A 26,643-nucleotide genomic window follows, 5' to 3' on the forward strand; every position below is an offset into this window, starting at 1 on the left:
CTAACAACCCCCACCCAAAGCCATCACCAGATGAAGAATAGAACCAACCGCATTGTTGTAGTCACTAGGTATCTTTTCGTCATTCATTTGTTTTCCTAGATAGCTGAGCCTGGAATGGGCATCAAAACAAAAAAAATAGTATTAAAAAAAAAATCAATCCTTCAATACATATAAGAAATTTATTTATGTACATCATTCAACATTTCAATATTTTATCCTGCCCAAAGGATCTCTTTCAAATTTAATATAAAATGTAAAATTACATCTATTATAAATGACTTTACAGGTAAACAATTTTTTTAGTTTTATAATCTCCCAACATATATAGTATAATCATGTTGACTAGCAAATTTCAAATTCACAAAAGGTTCTCTCAGCTTAGAATTCAATCTGCTATGTAGACTACAATCTGCTATGTAGACTACTAAAAGCAGAGAGAACTTACAACACAAGTTGTTATCAAACCTCCTAAGAGAACTAGAAGGATCAAGTGTTAGAGAGAAAAATATACTAAGAGAAACATGAAACACTAATGACCTTCCCAAAAAAAAAACAAAAAATTGCACCTATTGCATAAGTATTTCCTCCCCAATGGTTGAAGAGATAAAATTGAAAGATGCTCTTTACATTACAGTATCATGAAACATACCAGCTACTTAAAAACCCAAATAAATACAGAATTTTGAAGAAAATCCTAGAAGCTACTTAAAAATTCAAATAAATACAAAATTTTGAAAAAAAATCCTAAAAGTTGATGATAATGAAAACTTGGTTTGAGCATGAAAAGCTCAGTGCTTCAACATTGAATTGAACTCGTTGTGGTCTGGACTCTAAGAACACACATATGCTTAACTTACAATTATATAGAGTCACTTGCACAATGAAATCATACTATAAAATAACTAAATTATATTACATAAGACACCGAAATAGATGAAATCATACTATAAAAGAACTAAATTATATTACAAAAGGCACACAAATATACTTGCACATGGATCTAGGAGTATTGCATAACTTTGCTGTCTAGGCGGTATTAGTTCCTTTTCCTCAACCGGCTGCTTAATTTGGTCAATTGTATCATTGGGTTCAATATCTATCTCGACTTCCTTTCTTTAAAGGTTTTGACCTTGATGGAAATTCCTCCCCTTAACCACAAGAGCCAGTGAAGAGTTGAGTGGTTTTCCATATTATAATCCGCTAGAGTGAGCCCATCTTCTAGTTGCCTTCCAGTAAATATTAATCATTGCTCATGTGGAGGGATACCCTCCTTATACTGTTACAACAACCAAATAACACACCTAGTTAGAGCCCAAGTGCAATTGCATTTTACAACAGAATGAAAACACTCTATATACACAGTGCTTAAACTTCAAATACTACGCAAAACATTAAAACTCATGAATAGTTTAAACGACTATCACCAAGTACGATACACCATAGATATTACAAAAATACACAATGATTTAAAAGGCTATAAATGACTACTTTACATATGCTTCAAAATCTGCAAAGATTCAAAAGGCTATCAGCAAGCAATATACAAGCAGTAAAAATCGACAATGATTTTAACAAGTATTAGTAAGTACCAATACCAAATAATCAAATTTTGGCATGCCTGACAGGCTCGGGAGTAACAATGAGCAGTTAGAAGTTTCTCACGATAGGATAAGGTTCCATCCCCACCAGCTTTCACTCACTTGGATATATGGCTCAAACTTATGACACCGAGAGATGAATATTAGGTGAACATATAAAGGGAGTTTCACGATTGTGTTTTCGTTGAGACTTGCCAGATTTAAGAGGTCAGCAGAGTGGGGGAATGTGGGGAAATGTTATATCTTCCACTAGGGCTTAAAGATATACCAAATAAGTGGCGACACACAACTTACACAGAGTTAAGTCCAGGTGAGTATGTAGGTGTATAATGTAAGTAGCATCTCATTAGCGAATAGATGGCAGATGATCAATGCATATATAAAAGTTATCTCACCTGTGGATATATGGTGGCTAATCAATACATGAGAGGAATTTTATACAAGTAAAAGTAAAAAATTCTATACAAATAGTGTTTAATTTCATTAACACAAGTAAAAGAAATAACAAAAAGTTCATGATAGAATACCCAATGGTTAAGAGCTCAGTCACTCACAATACATAGTTGCAGAATCAAAAGTGAAGGAAAAGTATGCATACACAAAGCTCACATGACACAACAAGAACTCGAAATAAACAAAATAAAATTGCAACAATAGGGCATGAATGCCCAGAACAAAACCACAGATACCATAAACAAAACCACAGATACCATAAAGAAAGTCATAAAAGAATCCATTCATAACCAAAATCCATCACTAAAAGCAAAACCCCACTTCTAACAAAAAAAATTCGAAAACAAAAACTAAGTTCTACAATTTTGTCATACAAAACCCCACTCACATCAAACAACTAAAAAAAAGAAAACATAAACCTAAGTGGGATAAAACATGATTCCAATACCTATATTTTTCTCTTCACATTATCAATGATATTCTTGCTTTCAACATCGAGGACAATCTTCCTCACTTTAAGAGTCTTCACAAATATCTGCATCTTGGCCTAAAAATATCACTAGTGGTGAAAGAATATGGCAAATGGTGGAAAGATAAGGATTGGGAAATTTATTGGTGAGAGTTTTGAGTTGTTGACACTCGAGATGGAGTATGTGTTGGTGGATAAAGACCAATGGATCATAGTAAATTCAGGTACTAAACCAACAACAATGTTAGATCAAGACCCAACTAAGTTGCATGGGAAGGCAACGAGAACAACATTGCATGACTCAGATTCAGTATTTCTAATGTATGAGGGGAAGCTTCTGTGAAGGCTTTTTGGGACAAGTTAGGGAGTTTGTACCAATCTAAGTCTCTAGTCAATAAACTATTCCTGTGGAAAAAGTTGTATAACGTGAGGATGAAAGATGGAGACTCAGTGACAAAGAATCTAAATGCCTTTAATATTTTGCTAAGCAAGTTATTATCTATTGATATTAAAATTTTAGATGAATATAAATGCATCTGTTCTTTTTGTTCTCTACCCGATTCTTGGGATATTCTCATTGTTGCAATAAGTTGCAATGCATCTACCTTGCAGTTTGATGAAATAGTGTCATCCTTGCTATCGGAGGAGATGAGAGAGAAAAATATGAAGGGCCAAAATGTTGATGCCTTATCTGAACGAGGTTCGTTGCAAAATAGAAAAAAAAAATAAGTCCTCGTGTGGGAGATCTAAGTGTAGAGGGAGATCTAAATCTCTTAAAAAAAAATTAAAGGTGTCCTGGAAATGTGGAAAGGAAGGACACTTCCAAGGGGACTGTAAATCTAAAGCTCCTTAGAAAGGAAAGGGATGTGATGATGCTCCTTTTGCAAAGGTGAAAACCACCTCACATGAAGGTGGGGATGTGTACTTGGCGTCTTCTTCATGTACATATGTAGATCATGAGGCATGGTTGATTGACGTAGGTGCATCCTTTCACTTCACTGCCCACATGGAGTGGTTTTGCAAGTACAACCAATATGATGGTGTTGATCTCTTCTTAGGGTATGAGATAATGGCTAGAATTGTGGTTCACCAAAAATACAAGTTGAAGTTTCAAGGTGGAAGGATTAGAACACTTCCACATATTTTTTCATTGGCTAGAAATTTGATTTATGTAAGAAAGTTGGATGATGTAGGTTTAAGAACAATATTCGTTAAACATACATGCAAGAATGGTCTGGGAGCACTCGTACTGATGCGGGGATTTTTAATTGCAATTTTGTACAAGCTTTAGGGTAGCAAGTGCTTTTATTTATCGGTGGAACAGTTGTGTGATTCCTGAAAGTGGAGTAGAGACGGGTGAGTTTCCTCTCTGGTGGTAAGAGAGGGAAACAAATAGTAGAGCTTGTACATAGTGATGTGTTTCGACCTATGTCGGTTCCATCACCCTGAAATTTTGTTTACTATGTATCATTTATAGATGAATTCTCAAGGGATACATGGATATATTTCCTCACGAAGAAATTTGAAGTCTTTTACATGCTCAAATATGTCAAGTCTCTCATGGAAAACCAGAGAGATAAAAATATAAAGGTGCTGAGGGTAGATAATGGTGGAGACTATTACAAGAAGGTTTGAAGAGTTCTATAAGAAGTGTGGTATAGCACGATAGAAGAATACTCCCTACACACCTCATCAAAATGGATTGCAAAAAGAATGAACAAGAGATTGATGGAAAATGCAAGAAGCTTGCTCAATGGTGTGGGGTTAGGACAATATCTCTTGGGAGAGGTAGTGGAGACTACGTGTTACCTCGTTAACATATCACCATCACCAGCGTTGGAGGATAAGTCTCCACAAGAGGTATTGAGTCGTAAGAAACCTTGTCTTTCACATTTGAGAGTATTTTGATGTGATGCATATGTGCATGTTCCAAACGAGAAAATAACAAAGTTGGATAGTAAATCTGAGAAGTACATCTTCATTTGGAATAAGGATGATTTAAAAGGTTATAAGTTGTGGAACTCAGAAACAAGGGAGGTTGTGTACAATTGGGGTTTGGTCTTTAGAGAGGTGAACTATGTTATTAAGCATAAATTCCTCTTAAAGGAACCTAAGAAGATAGAGTTTGAGCTAAATGAGGAAGAATTAGACTCTACAATAGAAAATGGTACCATGGGTTATGTGGTAGGGGTTTTTTAACTACACCAAGGGTTTTTGGGCTAAAAAGGGTATCAGGGAAATATAAAGTGGGGGACAGTAATTAGATAATGTGAGGGCATAGAAAAAACACACGATACATGGTTTTGTGGGTTTTGAAGGCGAATAGGGAAATTAATAAGTGGAAAAAGTAATATTTGTAATGGGAATGGGTTTCACACTAGGAGAGGGGTTTTTAGGAAGGGGGATGATTGTTTAAGGGTAATTTCTAGGGGAGTGTGTGAAACCAAGGGGTAAAGTTCAGAATGAGGGTAAAAGGGTATTCATAAGTAATGAAGGGAAAAATGGGGAAATTAGCAAATAAGTATGTGGGGGTGTAGTGAAATGAGCGGAAATTAGTAAAGAAGCTTGGTGAATATCCTTTCTTTCTCACAATTCCTCATTCGCATGGAGTATAGGATTAAGCATGATAAATGTACTTTTGACTTAGCAACCTTGTGCAATTGCAACATTTCTTCTATCTACCCTTTATTTACCCTAACATTTTCTTTTCATTTCAGTGGGTGCATTTGAGTTTGCTGATCCTTTAATTCATTTTCTTTTTATTAGAAAACTATCTAATTCTAATCTTATAACTTCCAATGGCTTAGATTAAACTCGTGAGCTCATTTTTATTCTCTACCTAGCTAATGATCTGGCAAGATATAGCAGTTTGGCTAGATCTTTATTCTTTATCTATCAACATCTTAAAGCATGGATGAGTCAAGATTAAGCTATTTGACCATTATGGATTGTGGCATTTCTTACAAGCTACCACAATCTTGTTTTGCATAGTAAAGTACAAAGTAGTGGCATTTAAATTTGCAAACTTTCATAATCTATTTTTATTTCTTTTTAGGGTTCATATTTTTTAATTTTTTTTATCATTTTCCTTTCTTTTTGTCCTTTGATTATTCTTTTAGGACATACCCTCTTTACATTTTTTAATTTTTAATATGGAATAAATTTTGCAGAAAGAAAAAGTATGTACAATATTACAAGACTAACCATAGCCAATTCAAAATTATGAATCCTATTATTATAGGACCCTAACATGCTCCACCATTGAATATTTTTGTTTAATATTTATCACCACTCAACACTTTTTTTCCCTTTACTATGTCGTTTGAATCACTTCATATTATTTTTTCAAACAAAAGTGATGAAAATTTTAAAAATACATAGCTTTTCCCTTTGATTTTGGATCTTAATCTTAAAATTATTATATCTCTATAATATTGGCCTTCCGACATACAAAATTTTCTCCTACGGTATCGTGTTTCCAACAACACTAGTTACATTGAGATTATATTCTTCAAGTCAATGTTACACCAAATCTCCAAAGATGACCTCCTTATGGACTCATGGAATATACAAAACTTGTATGGACTACCATAAGGCACTCTTTCAACATTTGCCAATTAAAATAGTACCCAAGAAACTAAGGTCTTTGAACCCTCCAAGCTACCAATCCATGGCCATTCTTCAAAGAAAACCACACAAGAATAAACATGTTAGATATAAGACTTTTGTGATCCATAATGTAGAAATATGTCTTCCGAATTGTTAGGTCCCTATACTACTAGTGTAACCCCTAATTATTATTGGTACAACACCCTCATTATATTGTTGTGCCCATGTAGTTCTCATATTGTTATTATTGTGCCCCATAGAAGCCCACTATTATTATTATTGTGCCCTTACATTATTATTGTTACGTGAGCTCTCATTATACTATGACCCCTTCGACTGCTATATATAGAAAGGAGGTCTTGTCATTTGTATCATCCAAGAATTCTTCATTTGTGTAATATAGAAGGGTGGTTTCCACCTCAAAGAGGCTTATTTCTAAGGCGTTGATATATCTTTTCTATATTTTTGGGAGCTTATTCCATAACATTTGATATCAGAGCTTTTGATTCAAGGGTTTTGCTGCTCCAAACAGGTCATCGTGGTATTTTCGCTGTACCCTTTTTTTGTGATGTTTCAGAAGGTAAAAAAACACCCATTTGAGAAGAAATATTGCTGAACCATGTGATCGAATGTTAGATGTTTTCTCGCTATATTTTTGGAGATATGATATGATGAAGTTATGGTTTTTGAAAGATCCATAATTTCATCTAAAACAGGTCATCGTGGAATTTTTACTATAACCTTTTCGCTAGAAAGTTTCAAAAGCTAAAGAAAAAACCCATTTTAGAAGAATCCGTTCTGAATCCTCGGTCCAGATGGCAGAGCTTGTCTCACTATATTTTTGTATATATGATCTAAGGAAGTTAAGGTTTTTGCAAACTCCCGAATTACATCTTAAACAGGTGACCTTGGGAAAATCATCATAACTTTCTCTCTGAGAGTCAAATTGAAATTTTGTAATAAGCTACAAAAAGAGGACGGATTGTAGTTGTCTGTGCATATTTTTTTGATCCGAAGGTAAAAAATGTGACACAAGGCACTTCACACAATATCGATCATCTTAAAAGGTATATAATCAGGTCATCTTGGGATGTTCTGCATAACTCTTCCTTGGAAAATCCAATTTTGATTAGACTGGTGGCATTGGAAAGAGGACATAGAGGGCTACTACAAATCATGATTTCAGAACTCGAGGATTTGCAATTATAGAGCTATAGTCATTTCAAGATTGAGCTCCCAAAATCAAGAAAAGGCAATATGTGAAAGTTTTATGGAAAGGATCCAATAAATTGGATACTATAGATGGAGCAATATTTTGATATACATGATGTACCACTATTACAAAATCTATGTATTGCATCTTCGTATTTAGAACCGAATCAATTTTTATGGTATAAAGGGCTTTGTTCTCGTAAACAACTTGCTATGTGGTCAATTTTCATGGAGGAAATGATAGCACATTATGAGGATACAGAGAGAAACACCTTCTTTAAAGAAACACCACAAAAATTGGAAGAAAAGAGAGAAAAATGGCTTTGTTACAAAGTGGAAAGCAAAATTATGGCAATAAGGAAGTCTACCTCTCACAACTATAACGATGGAAGTGTTGTTTCTCCTAGCCTTACACAACCTACAAGGGTTACACCACAACAATTGGAAGAACAAAGAAAAGAAGGGCTTTGTTACAATTGTGATAACAAACACATTAAAGGTCATAAGTGTGTTGAGAAGAAATTATTTTACATTGGTTTTGGAAGGGAGGAAAAAAAGGATCAAGAAATGTCAAAAATAGAGTATATACACTAGGAACCAACCCTAGAGAAAGAAGAAATGAATCCAACCATATCTTGTAAAGCATTGGAAAGAATTACCACACATAAAAATATCAAGATAGAAGGACATATGAAGAAGAAAATGGTTCAAGAAGTGAAAGATCACATCGAGAAAGAAGAAATGAATACGACCATATCTTGTAATGCATTGGATGGAATTACCACTCCTCAAACTATCAATATAGAAGGATGTATCAAGAAGAAAAATGTTCAAGAATTGAAAGATCACATCGAGTCTCAAGAAATCAATCCAACCATATCTTGTAATGCATTGGAAGAAATTACCACTCCTCAAACTATCAAGATAGAAGGACATATCAAGAAGAAAAAGGTAAGAGTGTTGATTGATTCAGGTAGTACCCATAATTTTATTGATTGTAAGATAACCAAGGAATTGAATTGCTTCCTATATCTAGCACCGGAGTGTCAAGTGATGATTGCAAGTGGAGGAACCACAAATTTCTTTGGAAAGTACCATAATATCAAGCTATCCATGGGAGAATACGTATTGAATAGCCCAATGCTTTCCATTCCAATGGGTGGTGCTGATGTTTTACTAGGAGTCCAATGGCTACAATCTTTGGGTACAATAGATTTTAACTTTCAAGAAATTTTCTTGAAATTTTTTTGGGAAGGAAAGGAAGTTGAATTGAGTGGTATCGAAGGAAAGCCTAGAAAGGTAATCAACTCTAATAGCATGACAAAGCTTCTAAATAAAGAACAACAGGGTGTAATTGCACAATTATGTTCACTAGAGGATCCCACATTGAAATCATGTATTTCACCAGATCTTCAAAACGTTTTGAACAATAATTCCAAGGTATTTGAGACTCCCTAAGGCCTCCCACCTATTTGTGGTCATGATCATGCTATTCATTTGATACCATGAAGAGTTCCTCCAAACATCATGCCTTACATATATCCATATGCCCAAAGGTGTGGGAACTCATTCAAAAGTTGCAAAAGATCTCAGTTCAAATAGTATTGCAAGAACTTGACAAGGAAGGAAAAATGATATTGGAACCTGAAGCAGTCACAGAACTGAGAAATCAAAAGCTACGAAATAGGTCAATTTTAGAGTATCTCATCAAGTGGATGAACTTACCCCCTAAAGATTCCAAATGGGAGGACAAGAATTTGTACAGAAGCATCAAGAACCACTCAAGTGTTGAGGACAACCCTTTTTGAAGGAGAGGGGCATGTAAGGTCCCTATACTACTAGTGTAGCCCCTTATTGCTATTATTACAACCCCCTTATTATATTGTTGTGCCCATGTAGTCCCAATATTGTTATTATTGTGCCCCATGGAACCCCACTATTGCTATTATTGTGCCCTTATATTATTATTGTTATGTAGACTCTGATTATATTATGACCCCTTAGACTCCTATATATAGAAAGGAGCTCTTTTCATTTGTATCATCCAAGATTGTTCATTTGTGTAATATAGAAAGGAGGTTACCACCCCGAAGAGGCTTATTTCTAAGCTGTTAATCTATCTTTTTGATCTTTTTGTGAGCTTGTTCCATAATACTCATTAATCACATTATTAGGATTTGGTCAATGTTTTTAACCAACTAATGTGGTTCATCCTCACGACAAGGTGAGAAATCAATCGATGTGTGGGAATAAATAGCATGGATGCAACATTGGCCAGAGTTAGTCGCTACAAAATTAGTTATTAAGGTAAGAAAAATTTTGTTTAAAATTTTCTTAAAAATTAGGTGTCATGAATAACTAAATCTAGAATATTCTATTTTAATGAATTTAGTAATTATGTATATAATATTATAATGTTAAAATATTAAGAGTTTAGTTAACGACTAGCTCTTGGGAGTAACTAAATCTAGAAAAATCTATTTCAATGAATTTAATAATTATTTATATAATATTAAAATATTAAAATACTAAGAGTTTAGTTAAGAACTAGGTGTTACGAATAACTAAAACTAGACAATTCTATTCCAATGAATTTAATAATTACTTATATAATATTATTTGTTATCGGAGGGACTATTCTATTAAATAACTAGGTAGACTTAAAAAATAATAATATAAAACAAATAAATAATGCATCTTATTGTAACCAAACAAGGGAAAATATATTTTAACTAAATTAATAAAAATAAACATTTTAAAATTAAAAAATTAAAATGAATAAATAAAGAAATAAATTAAAATAATAATAATAATAAATAAACAAAACGCTAATATATGTGTATATATATATACATTTCTCGGGGAGAAATATCCTAATTTTACTTAACAACGAAAATTACATGTTGTAAATGCCATAGGCATATTCATAAAAAGTGACCATGGTCAATTGTGGACAATTTGTAGGGTATGTTGTTAGTATCTAATCATATACATTTTATTTACATATTCAAAAATTCACCAATGGTGATTACTGTTGTGTAGGAAAAATATTAACACGCAAAAAAATTGATAAGTTAGGGCGTGTCAACCCTATGTAGATCCTAATCCATGTATGGTCTATGGAAGAATTGTTAGGGTACAACCCTAACCCCGCTATTTTTGTAATAGGATCAGGTCATAGTTATAGTTAAGTAAAGAGTCAATAAAACCCATATTAATAATTGTAAGTGGTTGACCCACATTTAATGAAGGGACCTCAGTTAGTTGTAAATGGGCCATGGTATTCTATAGATGGTATTAATAAGAACCATAATATTGCCCCATGGTATTACATGTATGAATCATATATAAATTAGAGAGACTCCCCTCGAGGAGCATTGTGTCTTATTTTGTAATTGAGCTCAGCTCTATTTGAGGTTGCCCCCTTGAAGAGGAAAGTGAACATTGCTTTTTGAATAATAAAATACTTGCTGTTATTTCTCATTGTTCTATGTTCTGGGTATATTTCTTCACATATTTGGTATTCTGGTATCATCTTGCAGGTTAAGAGCATAACAAGTGGTATCAGAGTGCTTCCGAGGGCTGGTGGGATCTCCAATTTTTAGCAGAAAAAAAATTGGCTAGAGACATGTTCCGGCGTCTTTAAACTACGAGATGTGTCATTGAGCGCATAAACCTATGGATTTGGGGAGGCATGCATGCAAGAAATACAAGGTGTGGTCACGCTTTTTGGACTCCCTTGTAACCCCTGTCAGTACCCCTTCGAGTAGTAGCGCATTAGACAGAACCGCACACGGACTGTCTTCCAAGTACCCTATGGGTATATCAGAAGCCCCCTAGCTCCCTTGAAAGCTCAGCATAGATAAACCGTCGACCGTCTTGCTGCTATAGTACACCGAGAACATCACTCACACAGATTACTCGCGCATATGATAGGGTAGTCGGGTTGTACAGCTAAGGGTACGTTTGATCCTCCTTGGCTAGTGTCGTGAAAATTGGGCCAAGTAATACTGTCAGACCCTTATGTATATTGTGAGTTGTAGCACCTCACACTCTTGGGGACCATAGTTCCCTTCTCTATCTCTGGTTCATGCATAATCTTTGCCAGATTAGATCATGCAAGTGGTGCTTTGTTGTAGCAGCAACAATCAGTTTCGTCGTTCAAATCTATCAGATCAACCATTCAGATTCGCCATCGAGATCTAGAAGTTTGGGCTCTCTAGCCATTGCAACAATTAGATCCACCATTTAGATCGGAGTAGTTGTGTGGGTTCCTATACCTGGGAGTGATTTTCGTAGGACTTTTGGCAGCATTGACATTTCTGGGATTCTGCTACTGTAGTATTCCTAAGTAAGGAGTAAAACTCTGTTTGGAGTAAAAAATTAGGATGACGAGCTGAGCAAGGTGGTACCATTCAATTCTTAGTGCAAAAAAATTTTGGCGGTCCCAAATATCAAGTACATCAGATCAGTGCATGGTACAAACTAGAGCTCAATCTATGGCCAATGAGAGGATTGATAGCCTTGAATCACAATTGAAAGGAGTCGTGTTGTAGCTGCAGAGCTTAAATGAAACACTCTCTAAGGCTAAGGTGGAGGCACGCGCGGAGGCATATATTGGCAATGAAAACATTGAGGGAAAGTCTAGCGAGTCTCTTCACCTCTTTGGAACCCACCAACAATCCTATTCGCAACTACCCAAGCTGGACATGTATAAATTTGATGGCTCTCTCCCGACTACATGGATAGCACAAATGGAGCAATATTTCACACTGAATTACATCATGGATGATGCAACTCAGCTTACTGTGGGTATCATGTACTTGGACAATGAAAGATGGCAATAGTGTCAATGGCATCAACGTTGCTATGGAAGGCCCCTGACATGGGAGACATTCAAAAAATCTCTTATGGATCGCTTTGACCAGGAATCTGATTTTTTGGGTTGTCTTACTAAGCTCCGACAGATAGGAATAGTCAACGAATATATTTCCACCTTTGAAGCCTTAGCTTTCCGCACTGGATGTCTACACGATGAGTTCTAAGTGGAATGTTTTGTTAGTGGTCTCAAAGAAGCCATACAATCCCATGTCTGACTACACCACCCTAGCTCATGGTTGCATGCTTGCAGGATAGCTCGTGAAGCAGAACGTGTGTTAGCGGCCTAGTCCAATCACCCAAATTTCATCGCCAAGGGTCGTCCCACATAGGCTCAAAGCACTACCCAAACACTCAAGGTTCAAAAGGTGTCACTAGCAAAAATGGTAGAAAGAACAAAGCAAGGATTTTGTTACTACTGTGATGAGAAATACTCCCCAGGGCATATATTCAAGGAGCCAAAATTCTTTCAAATTGATGCTAATCATAGTTCAGCGGAGGAAGCCCCACCTCTTGAGGAACCAGAGGAGGAAGAAGAGGACAACCAACAGAACAATGTACCTGAAAAACCAGTTATCTTGTTGCATGCTTTGGCTGGGATTTCTTCTCCCAAAACTCTCAAAATTAGAGGTTCTATTAAGCATCGCCCAGTAGTCATCTTGATTGACAATGGCAGTACACATCATTTTATCCATCAAAGAGTCACGGAAGTAGTGCATTGTTTTGTCCAAGTAGTTTCTAACTTCCAGGTCCAGATTGCTGACGGCGGGACAATGAAATGTGAAGGGCACTTTGAAAATGTCAAACTTCAAATGGGGGATTATCAGTTAAAGACCCACATGTTTTCCATACACATGGGAGGGTGTGACATTGTCCTAGGTGCTGAATGGTTTCACACACTTGGCCCAATCACAATGGATTTCCATGAGTTATATATGAGATTTAAGAAGAACAACCACACACATGCCCTCTGCGGACTCCACGCCGGAGCTCCCTCTATCATCAGCTCACATCAGATGGAAAAATTGTTAAAAAAGGGCCACCATGGACTTATAGCCCAATTTAATGCCATCGAGGCCTTCGGACCCAATTCTCTTCATATTCATCCTGAGATGCGATAGATCTTAAACAACCATCTGCCAGTCTTTGACAAGCCTCGTAAGCTTCCACCCTTGAGAGGGGAACATGATCATAGCATTACTTTGGTCCCAGGTGCCCAACCACAAAATGTGCACCTATATAGATATCCGTTCACCCAAAATAATGAAATTGAAAAAATAATCAAGGAACTCTTGGAAGCAGGCGTCATTCCTCCCAGCATTAGTCCTTATTCATCACCGATGGTCATGGTGCTCAAAAAATATGGGGAATGGCATATGTGTCCAGAATTCAGGGCCCTCAATAAGTTAACGGTCAAAGATAAATTTCCCATCCCGGTTGTCGATAATTTGCTGGATGAACTAAATGGGGCTCAATTGTTTACTAAGCTCAATCTTTGCTTGGGCTACCACCAAATTCGCATGAAAGAAGTAGACATTCCAAAGACTGCTTTCTGAACTCATGAAGGACATTGTGAGTTCTTGGTCATGCCATTTGGTATTTGTAATGCTCCATCCTCGTTTTAGAGCCTTATGAACCACTTGCTCAAACCATATGTCAGAGTATTTTTCTTTGTTTTCTTTGATGACATCCTCATCTACAGTCGTACCTGGGCCACACATCTTCAACATGTAGATCTTCTCTTGCATCTGCTCTGCAAGAATAAATTATTTGTCAAGATGTCCAACTTCTCTGTTGGCATGGAAGAAGTTGAGTATTTATGCCACATTGTGGGGCGTGAAGGTGTCAGGGTGGACCCCAAAACGATCTAGGCAATGCAGTATTTGCCTTAACGAAAGACCTTGAAGAGATTGGGAGGATTTTTGGGTCTCATAGGCTACTATCACAAGTTTGTCCACAATTATGGTCGAATTGCTAGGCCCCTCACTCAACTCCTCAAGAAAAATTCATTCCTCTGGAATGATGAAGCAGAACAGGCCTTTACAGCTCTCAAACATGCCATGTGTTCCACTCCAGTTTTAGCACTACCCGACTTCACCAAATCTTTTGTGATTGAATGTGATGCTTCTGGTACGGGTATTGGGGCAGTCTTAATGTAGGACGGTCAACCATTGGCCTTCAGGAGCCAACAACTAAGTGGGAAGAATCTGGGACAATCTACTTATGAGAAGGAGATGACGGCCATCTTACATGCAGTAGATACTTGGCGACCATACTTATTGGGGCGACGTTTCCAAATCTGCACAGACCATTAAAGCCTTAAATTTTTTTGGAGCAATGCCTATCCTCACCACAACAAAATAAATGGATCGCCAAAATGCTGGGATATGATTATGAGATAAGTTACAAGAAAGGGTGCGAAAATATTGTCACAGATGCATTATCCCGCCAATTTGAGGAGGAAAGTACCCTGCTTGCAATTTCCCTTCCCATTCCAGAATGGATTGAAGAGGCTCGCAAGGAATGGTTTTCACATCCTTGGCTCTCCCAACTCATTAATCAATTGTAGGCGGATCCAAATTCCACAGCGAGCTACTCGTGGCAGGATGAGACTCTTTGCTACAAGGACAAAGTCATAATATCACCAACATCCATCCTCAAAAGCCGCATTTTGGTGGAGTTGCACTCATCTCCAACTGCAGGACATTCAGGCTTTCAGAAGACGTATGCTCACATTGGAAGATCATTTTTTTGGACAGGCATTAAAAAGGACATTCTTACTTTTGTAGTTGAATGCGACATCTGTCAGCACCACAAAGGAGAAAAATCAAATCCCCAGGCACATTATAGCCATTGCCCATCTCAACCTCAATCTCGACGGAGGTTTCTATGGATTTCATTACGGGTCTTCCAAAGTCAAGAAACAAGTCAGTCATCATGGAAGTTGTGGACAAACTTTCTAAGTATGCTCATTTTTGTGCCCTACCCACCCTTTTACACCAACTTTGGTCGCTCAATATTTCATGGATCATATCTTCAAATTGCATGGCATGCCACTTCCATTGTGTCTGATCGTGACGCAATCATCACTAGTAACTTTTGACAGGAACTCTTCTAGCTACAAGGTAACCAACTACAACTCAATACTTCCTATCATCCACAAATAGATGGTCAAATTGAAGCAGTCAAAAAATGTTTGGAGACCTACCTTAGGTGTTTCACTTCAGAAAAGCAATATCTCTGGGTACAGTGGTTACCTCTAGCCGAATGGTGGTATAAAATCAACTATCATGCCACCGCCAAAATGACTCCATATGAAGCAGTTTATGGTCAACTCCATCCTTCCCCTCCTTCTTATATCAAGGGATGCTCGAAGGTACAAGTAGTGGATCAAATCCCACAGAACTGCACAACCATGTTGGTCCACCTTAGAGAGAATCGTCATCAAGCCCAAAACCGCATGAAGCAACAGGTAGATCAACATTGCTTAGAACGCCAACTTCAAGAAGGGGATCAGTTATTTTTGAGGCTGCAACCATTTAAACAAATATCACTCAAAGACAATGGTTGTCAAAAATTATCTCCAAAACTCTACAGACAATAACAAGTACATCAGTGCATTGGAGAAGTTTCCTACAAGCTAGCTTTTCCACCCATTGCAAAAATCCATTCAGTCTTCCATGTGTCATGCCTCAAGAAAGTGATCAGGAACAATTACAGAATTCAAGCGAGTCTACCTGAACTGGATGAAGAAGGGTCAATCTCGCTCCAACCTGAATAGGTTCTTAACACACGAGAATGGCACCTGCATGGCTGCATGATCAAGGAAGTCCTCGTCAAGTGGAAAGACACCTCTCTGAATGATGCAACCTCAGAACCAGCCACCATCCTTCAACAGTTTCCGCAGCTTCAGCCTTGAGGACAAGGATATTCTTATGGGGGAGGGCATGTTAGGGTCCAACCCTAACCCCTTTATTTATGTAATAGGATTGAGTCATAGTTGTAGTTAAGTAAAGAGTCAATAAAGCCCATATTAATAATTGTAAGTGGTTAACCCGCATTTAATGAAGGGACCACAGTTAGTTGCAAATGGGCCATGTTATTAGATAGATGGTATTAATAAGAACCATGGTATTGCATGTATGAATCCTATATAAAGGATAGAGACTCCCGTCGAGGAGCATCATGTCTTATTTTTTAATTGAGCTCAGCTCTGTTGGAGGTTGCCCCCTCGAAGAGGCAAGTGAACATTTCTTTCTGAATAATAAAATAGTTGTTGTTATTTCTCATTGTTCTATGTTTTGGGTATATTTCTTCGCATATTTGGTATTCTGGTACTAAGGTGTATGCTCCCTCACCATCCATTCCCCTCTAGGATGATGTGTTGCCTCCTTTGAAATTCGGTTTGTGGATTCATTGTGCTCCTTGTAGATATGAGTACATGAAACATGATCAAATTGTGATTTTAGAAATAAAACATCATCCAATATGGTTCTAAGTGTATATGCATGGCATGTTGACATGTAGTTGAACTAGTTAACAAAAATCTTGGAATGCCCATAAATTTGTATGTGTCTGCAATTTTTGTAAATAACAAAATATAAGAGATGACAGAGTGTAAGGAGCTCCATGAAACTATTTGTGCCATCTCCCAACCCCAAACAGATGTGAAAGTAGTGTGTTTCAGTCAAATGAAGGATAATCATGCCACCACAAACCTATTCTTGTGCTGCACCATTGAAATAGGCCAAAGAGTGCGCATTGTTAATGACTTCCAAAGTAATGTTCTGAGTCCGAACAACCTGTTCATTGACCAAGATTTCCAAATAGCTATTACAGATCTTGGGGATTATCTGTGTCGAGACAATGTTTTTCCCTCGAAAGATATTTTTGTTCTGGCATATTCAAATGTATGATCATACTATTAATGGCACATTCTGAGGTCTTGGGTTAGTTTCTACTACCCACCACATGTTCCAGGCAGTTGGTATATCAACGCCAGTCCATGTAAGTGCTAAGTTTAGTGTGTGTAAGACCTATGCCCATACCTGTTGAGTAGTGGTGCATGAGAGGAAGAAATGTTGATTTGATTCCTCCTTTGCTCGACACAAAACACACCATGTAGGCCCCAAATACGATCATTTCCTAAGATTAGATCCATTCAAGGTTTTATCCATAATGATGTTCCACATCGGTAAGCGAGTGTGTGGTGGACCTTTTAACTTCCAAATATTACTCCAATAGCTTTTTAGAGATTTGGGCTTGTGGCCAGCATGGATGATAGGATATCCATCATTTGGGGTATAGTTTCATTTCTCCACAAATCCACAGATCATGTCATCATCCTCATCCCTTAATCTCATATGGGATTTGATTAATGCCTGCATGTAAGTCCTCCACTCCATGTGCAATTGAGCTGGTATATCCAAGGCCTCCCCAGATAACCACACTTGTTGATATATAGTTGTATTGTGAGGATCTTCGAGTTGTGCTATGTTGACCACTCTGTTTTGATTGAGGAAGGTAATGAGGTCAGGTGGGAGATGGTAGGAGTTTCCAGAGCCAATCCATGGATTGATCCTCATGTGGACAGACCTAAAATTACCTATCCGCCATGTGAGACCCCTTCTTATGGTGGGAAGGGTATTTATTACAGCCCTCGAGATCACTGATATACCCTTCTTGTTCAAGGTAGGTAACCTTAACCAATCCAAAAAGAAGCTTGGCCAGATGTATTTGTAGGTAACCATCTCTCACCAAAGGCTCTTTTGCTTCAGGAGCAACCAACCTAGTTTTGCTGCAAGTGATTGTACAAAAGTAGAGCAGACTTTTAGTCCCCAACCTCCCCATTTTTTTGGAGTAGCAATTCTACTCCATTTGACCCATGCATAGGGTTTTCCTTCATTGTGGCCCTTCCAAATAAATGAAAACATAATCATTGAATCCATTGTAGTATGCCTTGGGGGATCCAGGCGAGGGACATCCAAAATATCGGCGTGGCTTCCAAAATCGATTTAATGAGCACTAGTCTATCGACTTTGGAGAGTAGATGACGACTCCAAATGTTTAATCTTCTTTCCACCTTGGTAATCAACAATGTCGAGTCTGCAATTTTGTATCCATCTTCTTTTATCCTAAAGCCCAATTACTTCAAACAATCCTCCAATGACAAGCTTTGAAAGGGGAAATTTTTTATTGCAATGTGGGTTTCCTATTGAGTACACACAGAGAATGATATAGTAGATTTGGACCCATTTATTTCCATCTCTATTGCAACACTAAATAGTTTAAGCACTTGAGAGAGTGTAACGTTTTCTTTTATTCCCACATCTAGGAAAATGTGAATGTCATCAATAAAGAGCAGATGAGATAGTGTGCATTTATCCATCATCTTGAGGCCCAAGAGTCACCTTGCTCACTTCTCCAATGCAATCGACATTCTTAGGCCTTCCAAGACCAAGAGAAATAGCAGAGGGATAGTGGGCACCCTTGCCTAATTCCACACTCTGCCTAGAAAGAGTGGGAGGTTGATCCATTGATTAAGATTGCGAACGATATAGAGGTGATACAGCACATAATCCATCTGATATAAAATAGTGGGAACCCGAGATGGGTAAGTACTATCCTTAGGTATAACTAGCTCACCGTGTCAAAGGCCTTAGAGAGGTCAATTTTGAACAACACCCCTTTGAGTTTCTTCAGCTTTATGGAGTGAAGGGCCTCTTGGGTCATGCCTATGGCCTCATGGATTTGTCAGTTTTGTAGAAAGGAAAACTGTTCCGGAGAGATGTGGCCTCACAAGATCGGTTTAATGTGGTTTGCAATAATATTCGTGATAATTTTATAAAGGAAATTACATAGGGATATAGGTTTGAATTAACTGAAAGATAGTAGGGAACCTCACTTGGGGATGAGGGATATATAGGTGGAATTGATAAGTTCTAACATTCTAACCAATAAATGTCTTCCTTCAACCACAACAAGTAAGTCTAGTACAATAACGTCCATATTAACTTCTATGATCTATTGCTATTAGGGAAAAGAGGTATGGTCGAAGGTCTTCCTATTTTAAAACCCGTTCATATTGATTGTGATGCACGTTCACTCGGAAAGTTGCATAGAGATGAATTTCCTGTGAATGCAGATAGAAGGAGGATAGATATACTCGAGATGATACACACAGATTTATGCGGGCCTATGCACACACGATCGTTAAGTGGTGCATACTATTTTTCACTATTTATTGATGAATGTACTAGATTTAATTGAGTGTATTTCTTGAGGAAGAAGAGCTAAAATCTTGAATTCTTGAACGAGTTTAGAAGTATGGTTGAAAAGCACAGAGGTAAAAGCATGAGGATTCTCCCGTGAGATCAAGGGGGAGAGTACAAGAAAGCTTGTGTCCTCAAATATTGCAAAGATAATGGGATACAACAACTGTTTACAACACCACACACTCCTCAATAGAACGGGGTTGCAGAGAGGAAGAACAAAACCCTTGTGGAGTGTGCTCGTAGTATGTTGAAAGGTAAGAATCTTTCTAATGGGTTTTGGGCTGAAGCGATTAATACTCAAGTATATCTAAAGAATAGGAACCCAACAAGAAGTTTATATTTCAAAACTACTTTTGAAGCTTTATTTGGTTATAAGCCCACAGTTAAGCATTTGAGAGTTTTTGGGAGTAAAGCCTTTGCCCATGTCCTAAAGGAAGATATAAAGAAAATCAATTCAAAGGCCATGAAATTCATTTTTGTTGGGTATTGTACAGAATTTAAGGCTTAGAAATTGTTTAGTCCCTCTACTCATAAAGTTTTTGTGAGTAGAGATGTAGTTTTTCATGAGCAGGTTAGTGATGGAAGCCATGAGAGTGCTAATGGAGAACAACACGTGCCCTTGTTGGTGGAAGAAGGAAGTGATGAATGTGGTGACAACAATGAGCAGCAACAACAACAACAAGGGAAAGAAGATGATGTAGCTATCAAGACAAGTCCAGAAAATGATGATTAGACAAGGTTTGAAGCTACCCGCCATTAAGGAGATGAGGTAGGAATGTTTCGTTTCTACCAAGATATAGGAAAAATTCTTTGATAACTAGGATGATGAATGTTTTTTAACCGTCTAGTTATAAAAAAGTGAGTCAATATAGTGAATGGAGGGCTGCTATAAAAGAGAAATATGAATCAATCATCAAAAACAAAACTTGGGATTTAGTTAAATTACCTAAAGGCAAACGACTTGTAGGATGCAAATGGTTTTATAAGACTCAATTTAAAGGAGATAGGAGCATAGATAATTATAAAGGAATGCTTGTTGCCGCAAGAAGGCATAGGTTATGATGAAACAGTTTCCCCTGTAGCTAAATTAAACAAAATGAGAACGATAATTGCTTCAGCTATAAAACACCATTGGATGATTCACGAGCTAGATGTTAAATCTACATTTTTAAATGGGGACTTAAAAGAAGAAGTCTACTTAGTGAAAATTGAGGAGGTGAAGAACATTTAGATTGCACATTAAAGAAAGTGTTGTATGGACTAAAACAATCACCAAGTTCATGGTATGACAAAATTTATTCATTTTTCCTATAGAATGGTTATAAAAGGAGTAAAAATGACCCTAATCTTTATACCGTGTTTCATAAAGAGGGAAGTATTGTTTTGATTTCTTTATATGTAGATGATCTAATGATTATAAAGAATGTTGATAATCTTATTAAAGATATCAAGGCGGAGATGTCACAAGTCTTTGAGGTGAAAGACCTTGGAGAGCTACCATGAAGGACCTTGGAGAGCTACATTTTTGTTTAGGTGTGGAAGTCCCTAGGGATCCTTGACAAACTTTTATGTCACAATGTAAGTATGTGATGAGATTACTGGAAAAGTTGAGAATGAAGATGGATCTAAGGAGGTAGATGCTACGTTGTATAGACAACTCAGTGGGATTCTAATCTACTTGACTACATGTAGGCCTCATTTGGCATGCATTGAGCAAATTTATGTCAAACCCTCTTGAGATTCATTGGGTTGCAGCAAAAGGTGTTTTAAGATATCTTGAGGAAACCTTATATTTTGGTATTTACCATTGGCTCTCTAGTCATTACATGGACCACGAAAAAGTAGAACACACTATCCTTGTCTTGCGTGGAAGCTGAGGTGTGAGGTTTCTTAATAAATTTGATTCTTGTATTTTTTTACAAACATAACCTTCAACTAATTGTTATTGGATTAACATTTAGATGGAGAATCCTATTATTTCTTATCTTAATGTATTTTCCAAATCATTTTTTCTTTAAAATTGGATAAATTTTCCAAATAACTCAGTTTTTCTATCCTCTAGTTTCTTGCCATCAATCTAAGTTAGTCAATTCATGTTTCCATTACCCACTCAATTGGTCTTTCCATCACATTTACCAATTAAATTGCATTAAGACATTTATAATTTTTTTAATCTCATTTTATGTAATGCAATGTGAATTACTTTAATCTCATTTTATGTATTGCACACAACACAATAATTAGCCAAATGGTAACATCCAAATCAAATTCAAATTTTGTGGTGGGGTAGGCAGCATGATAAGTGTGGTAAAATTATAAATATAATTATAAAAATTGGAGTACAATTTTGTGGTGGAGCAACTAGAATGGTAAGTGTGGTAAAATTATAAAATAATTACAAAAATTGAAGTGCAATTTTGTGGTGGAGGGAAGAGCAAGGTAAGTATGGTAAAATTTACTTGGGCCTCAAAATGAGGTTTGCAGTATTGGTTGTGAGTTGAAGTAACATAGGACTTTAAGCATTAACTTTGTTTTCTTCCTGTTTGGTGACCACTTCATCCCTTTTCTCATTGGTTTTTGGGTTCATTTTGCACAATTGGTAATTTGATTTTGATTTTCAAACTAGCTTTCTATACCTTACATTATAAAAGATTGGACCTCCAAAAAATTTAGTTATGGTAAAATGCACTCAAGGAATAAGGTCAATTTTCAATTTTTATTAGAAGATACCCACAATAATGGAAAGATCTACACCACAAATTCAACAAATACATTGATGAGATTCTAGAGAATTTGTCAATATGTAGTGACCATTTACAGATATCATGGTGAATTTCCTTTGAATATGATGAAGTATGCTGGAATGTTACTACTTAACAACTAATTAGAGTGGTTGTGATGTTGTGTCATGGATTGCAGGTATTGTACAACAATGTGGGGCTATTTATGATGTATCTACCATCAATGTTTTTTTTGCAACAACATATGCCCATCTTGATAGAACAAAATTAATGAGCAACATGATTGGATCTTGTGATGGATTTTTAATATATGAGGTGATATAAGAAAATGGAAACAATCCAGAAACATGTGTACAACTCATAACTAAAAACATGATCACTAAGGAATGGTACCAAAATGTTCACCATTTGTAGATGGGTAACTAATGTAATTTTTAATATATGAACTGATCTTTCCAGCTAATTGCACACCCTTAACACTGATGAAAATCCTACACAAACAAAAATAAACTGGAAACTAACAAGATCTATATCAGTACATCTAATAACCCAAAACATATTTCAGCAGCAGAATACAACAATACTACCAAAATATGGGGGAGATCCCAATCCTGTCGGTAATGTAAAGAACGGTTATGGTAGAGATCTGAATCCTTCAGGAGGAAAGGTTACTTATCCAAAAAAATATCACACGGGTATTTTAGACAGTGACAGGGAAGTGTGGTGGTGCCATAGATGTTGGTTGGGCCACATTCTCCCATGTCCATCATTGTTTAACTTTTAATAAAGATCCTACCCACCCAACTTTCACCTAGCCACAATTAGTATATCCCAAAGAAATCACACTACAAGATCCTTAATCTCATATCTTGCATATCACATACTCCATTCTATGTTTGTATTTTCCCAGCATTTAATCTCCATTAAAAAAAATGAGATATAACATAATACTCTCACCACAAAAGCAACATATCTTGCATATCACTTATTCCATTCTATGTTTGTATTTTCCTAGCATCTAATCTCCATTAAAAACTAAGATATAACATAATCCTCTCACCACAAAAGCAACATATCTTGAATATCACATATTCCATTCTATTTTTGTATTTCCTATCATTTAATCTCCATTAAAAAACTGAGATACAACATAATCCTATCACCACAAAACAAACATTTCTTGCATATCACATATTCCATTCTATGTTTTTATTTTCAGGGCATTTAATCTCCATTGAAAAAATGAAATATAACATAATCCTCTCACCACAAAAGAAAAAAAAAACAATGTAAAACAAATATCATATCACATATTCCATTGTATGTCTGTACTTTCTGGGCATATAATCTCCATTAGAAAAAGTGAGATATCACATAATCCTCTCACCACACAAGTATTCCAACCTAGCATCATAATTCCAACCAATAATCACTTAATATCAGCTATATCTTTAGAAGTGTTTAGGAATGATATGTAGAACAAAGAAAATAAACACAAAATGTAAACAAAAATCAAGTCCACAAATTTTGAATTGGTTAATCTTAAGGAGAATAAGACATTAGAAACCTTAGGAAAATGGACAATTCCAAGTAACTCAATGCATCCATATTCTTCATCACTTAGTTAAAATTGAATTATAATTTAATATTGAGTGGCAAAAAATATTTCTTATCCATCTGACTAACAACCACCACCAACCAATTGATTAATTTTAATGAGAATAAGGCATTAGAAACCTTACAAAAATGGACAATTCCAGGTAACTCAATGCATCCATAATATTCATCACTTAGTTAAAACTGATTTAGAATTGAATATTGAGTGGCAAAAAATATTTCTTATCCATATCACTAACAACCCCCACCCAGAGCAAGCACCAGATGAAGAACATAACCAAGAACATAACCACCCCCAATGTTGTACTCATTGGGTGTATTTTCATCATTCATTTGGTTTCCTACATAGATGTGCCTGCAATGGGCATCAAAACAATTTTTTTTAGTATTAAAAAAAATCAATCCTTCAATACAGATGAGAAATTTATTTATGTACGTCATTCAACATTTCAATATTTTATCCTGCACAAAGTATCTCCTTTGAATGTAATATAAAATGCAAAATTACATCTATTATAAATGACTTTATAGGTAAACAATTTTTTTAGTTTTATAATCTCACAACATATATAGTATAATCATGTTGACTAGCAAATTTCGAATTCACAAAAGATTCTCAGCTTAGAAGTCAATCTGCTATGTAGACTACTAAAAGCATATACAACTTCCAACACAAGTTGTTACCAAACCTCCCAAGAGAACTAGAAGGATCAAGTGTTAGAGAGAAAAATATACTAACATAAACATGAAACACTAATGACCTTCCCCAAAAAAAAGACCAAAAATTGCACCTATTGCCTAAGTATTTCCTCCCCAGTGGCTGAAGAGATAAAATTGAAAGATATTTTTTACATTACAAAACCCAAATAAATACAGAATTTTGAAGAAAATCCTAGAAGTTACTTAAAAACCCAAATAAATACAAAATTTTGAAAAAAATACTAAAAGCTAATGATAATCCAAATGTGGAGCTTGAAAAACTCAGTACTGCAACATTGAATTAAACCCGTTATGGTCTAGACTCTAAGAACACACATATGCTTAACTTACAATAAAATAGACTCTAAGAACACACATATGCTTGACTTACAATAATATAGAGTCACTTGCACAATGAAATCATACTATAAAATAACTAAATTACATTAAGTAAGAAACTGAAATAGATGAAATCATATTATAAAAGAACTAAATTATATTATAAAAGGCACACAAATATACTTGCATCTGGCTGCTTAATTTGATCAATTGTATCATTGGGTTCAATATCTATCTCGACTTCATTTCCTGTAAGGGTTCCTGTAAGGGTTTTCACCTTGATGGAAATTCCTCCCCTTAACCGCAAAAGTAAGCGAAGAGTTGAGTGGTTTTCCATATTATAATCAGCTAGAGTGAGCCCATCTTCTAGTTGTTTTCCACGAAATATTAATCGCTGCTCATGTGGAGGGATACCCTCCTTATACTGTCACAACAACCAAATAACACACATAGTTAAAGCCCAAGTGCAATTGCAATTTATAGCAGAGAGAAAACACTCTGTATGCACAATGCTTAAACCTGAAATACTACGCAAAACCTTAAAACTCATCAATAGTTAAAACGACTATCAGCAATTAGGATACACCATAGATATTACAAAAATCCAGTGATTTAAATGACTGTCAATGACTACTTTACATATGCTTCAAAATTTGCAAAGATTCAAAAGGCTATCAGCAAGCACTATAGAAGCAGTAAAAATCCACAATGATTTTAACGAGTATTTGTAAGTACCAATACCAAATAATCAAATTTTGGTACGCGTGATAGGCTCGGGAGTAACAGTGAGGAGTTAGAAGTTTCTCACGACAGGGTAAGGTTCCATCCCCACCAGCTTTTGCTCACTTGGAGATATGGCTCAAACTTATGACACCCGGAGAAGTATACCACGTGAACATATAAAGGGAGTTTCACGATTGTGTTTTCGTTAAGACTTGCCAGATTTAAGAGGTCAGCAGAGTGGGGAAAATGGGGAGTTGTTATATCCTCCACCAGGGTTCAAAGATATACCAAAGAAGTGGCGGACACACAACCTACACGGAGTTAAGTCCAGGTGAGTACGTAGGTGTATAATGTAAGTAGTATCTCATTAGCGAATAGATGGCGGATGATCAATGCATATATAAAAGTTATCTCACCTCTGGATATATGGTGGCTAATCAATACATGAGAGGCATTTTATCGAAGTAAAAGTAAAAAATTCTACGCAAATAGCTTTTAATTATATCAACACAAGTAAAAAAAATAACTAAAAATGCATGATAGAATGCCCAATGGTTAAGAGCGCAATCACTGACTATACAGAGTTGCAGAATCTAAAAAAAAATAATAAAGCGGTATTCCCCTTGGATCAAAAGTGAAGGAAAAGTATGCATACACAAAGTTCACATGACACAAAAAAAAAACCCGCAATAAATAAAATATAACGACAACAACGCGGCATGAATGCCCGGAATAAAACCACAGAGACCATAAAGAAAATATCCATTGATAACCAAAAGCCATACGTAAAAGAAAAACCCCACAAGTAACAAAAAATTCGAAAACAAAAACTAAGTTCTACAAAACCCCACTCGCATCATACAACTAAAAAAAGGAAAACATAAACCTAATTGGGATACAACATGATACCTAATTGGGATACAGCATTATTCCAATACCTGGATTTTTCTCTTCACATTATGAATGGTATCGCTGCTTTCAACATCGAGGATGATCGTCCTCGCTTTGAGAGTCTCCACAAATATCTGCAT

General features: G+C 36.2%; 1 pseudogene; it reads right to left on the reverse strand.

Moving 5' to 3' along the window:
* Positions 1-26,643, reverse strand: LOC149181566 (polyubiquitin-like; annotated as a pseudogene).

The sequence above is a fragment of the Pinus tabuliformis genome, chromosome 3_2 (assembly GCF_031772625.1).
Source record: "Pinus tabuliformis cultivar Carrire ecotype Pingquan chromosome 3_2, CPIR1, whole genome shotgun sequence".
NCBI lineage: Eukaryota > Viridiplantae > Streptophyta > Pinopsida > Pinales > Pinaceae > Pinus > Pinus tabuliformis.